This window comes from Oncorhynchus kisutch, unplaced genomic scaffold, assembly GCF_002021735.2.
Source record: "Oncorhynchus kisutch isolate 150728-3 unplaced genomic scaffold, Okis_V2 Okis04b-Okis11a_hom, whole genome shotgun sequence".
NCBI classification, from domain to species: Eukaryota; Metazoa; Chordata; class Actinopteri; order Salmoniformes; family Salmonidae; genus Oncorhynchus; species Oncorhynchus kisutch.
Window position 1 is genome coordinate 9,667,908 of NW_022261981.1, and position 2,752 is coordinate 9,670,659.

Here is a 2,752-nt window from a genome sequence, read left to right on the forward strand (position 1 = left end):
ATGATAGGGCCTCTATAGAATTCAGGGCATTCATACTTCCTGCACTGAGCTGAGCTGTTGTGAAGGAAGTTAATCACCTCAGCCAATCACATCAACGCGGAGCTATACGGAGTTGTTACAAAATCTGGGGCGGCGCCGCGGCGTTGAGGTACGGAGCTCAGTTTGGTCCTCCGGAGACTCCACAATTGCATCACGCCATCTGTACGGCGCCTTATGGCCTGGAGGTTTCTCTACGATACAGAGTAAAGAGGGGAGGCCCCAGATGTTGGACGTGGCGTTGACGCCATCTTGGAAACCAACATCTGAATTGTCAGAGGGCCAATAGGAACGTAATGTGCAGCTTGTTTTCATCTACGACTGTTGAAAACACGTCACGATAAAACTTTTGAAAAGGTAACCTAGAATGACCCGTCCCATTACAGGACAACTGACCTGTCAATCATCATGACCCGCCCCATTACAGGACAACTGACCTGTCAATCATCATGACCCGCCCCATTACAGGACAACTGACCTGTCAATCATCATGACCCGTCCCATTACAGGACAACTGACCTGTCAATCATCATGACCCGTCCCATTACAGGACAACTGACCTGTCAATCATCATGACCCGTCCCATTACAGGACAACTGACCTGTCAATCATCATGACCCGTCCCATTACAGGACAACTGACCTGTCAATCATCATGACCCGTCCCATTACAGGACAACTGACCTGTCAATCATCATGACCCGTCCCATTACAGGACAACTGACCTGTCAATCATCATGACCCGTCCCATTACAGGACAACTGACCTGTCAATCATCATGACCCGTCCCATTACAGGACAACTGACCTGTCAATCATCATGACCCGTCCCATTACAGGACAACTGACCTGTCAATCATCATGACCCGTCCCATTACAGGACAACTGACCTGTCAATCATCATGACCCGTCCCATTACAGGACAACTGACCTGTCAATCATCATGACCCGTCCCATTACAGGACAACTGACCTGTCAATCATCATGACCCGTCCCATTACAGGACAACTGACCTGTCAATCATCATGACCCGTCCCATTACAGGACAACTGACCTGTCAATCATCATGACCCGTCCCATTACAGGACAACTGACCTGTCAATCATCATGACCCGTCCCATTACAGGACAACTGACCTGTCAATCATCATGACCCGTCCCATTACAGGACAACTGACCTGTCAATCATCATGACCCGTCCCATTACAGGACAACTGACCTGTCAATCATCATGACCTGTCCCATTACAGGACAACTGACCTGTCAATCATCATGACCCGTCCCATTACAGGACAACTGACCTGTCAATCATCATGACCCGTCCCATTACAGGACAACTGACCTGTCAATCATCATGACCCGTCCCATTACAGTACAACTGACCTGTCAATCATCATGACCCGTCCCATTACAGGACAACTGACCTGTCAATCATCATGACCCGTCCCATTACAGGACAACTGACCTGTCAATCATCATGACCCGTCCCATTACAGGACAACTGACCTGTCAATCATCATGACCCGTCCCATTACAGGACAACTGACCTGTCAATCATCATGACCCGTCCCATTACAGGACAACTGACCTGTCAATCATCATGACCCGTCCCATTACAGGACAACTGACCTGTCAATCATCATGACCCGTCCCATTACAGGACAACTGACCTGTCAATCATCATGACCCGTCCCATTACAGGACAACTGACCTGTCAATCATCATGACCCGTCCCATTACAGGACAACTGACCTGTCAATCATCATGACCCATCCCATTACAGGACAACTGACATGTCAATCATCATGACCCGTCCCATTACAGGACAACTGACCTGTCAATCATCTTGACCCGTCCCATTACAGGACAACTGACCTGTCAATCATCATGACCCGTCCCATTACAGGACAACTGACCTGTCAATCATCATGACCCGTCCCATTACAGGACAACTGACCTGTCAATCATCATGACCCGTCCCATTACAGGACAACTGACCTGTCAATCATCATGACCCGTCCCATTACAGGACAACTGACCTGTCAATCATCATGACCCGTCCCATTACAGGACAACTGACCTGTCAATCATCATGACCCGTCCCATTACAGGACAACTGACCTGTCAATCATCATGACCCGTCCCATTACAGGACAACTGACCTGTCAATCATCATGACCCGTCCCATTACAGGACAACTGACCTGTCAATCATCATGACCCGTCCCATTACAGGACAACTGACCTGTCAATCATCATGACCCGTCCCATTACAGGACAACTGACCTGTCAATCATCATGACCCGTCCCATTACAGGACAACTGAACTGTCAAGCATCACCATTCAACTGAATCTATTGTCCTGTCAAATGAAAAGGAAACCTAGAATGACCCGTCCCATTACAGGACAACTGACCTGTCAATCATCATGACCCGTCCCATTACAGGACAACTGACCTGTCAATCATCATGACCCGTCCCATTACAGGACAACCAACCTGTCAATCATCATGACCCGTCCCATTACAGGACAACTGAACTGTCAAGCATCACCATTCAACTGGATCTATTGTCCCGTAAAATGATCTGCTACTCTGTTACTGTTACTGATATTAACAGGTGTGTTGATGTCTGTTAGGAGGAGGACCATATTAACAGGTGTGTTGATGTCTGTTAGGAGGAGGACCGTATTCAACAGGTGTGTTGATGTCTGTTAGGAG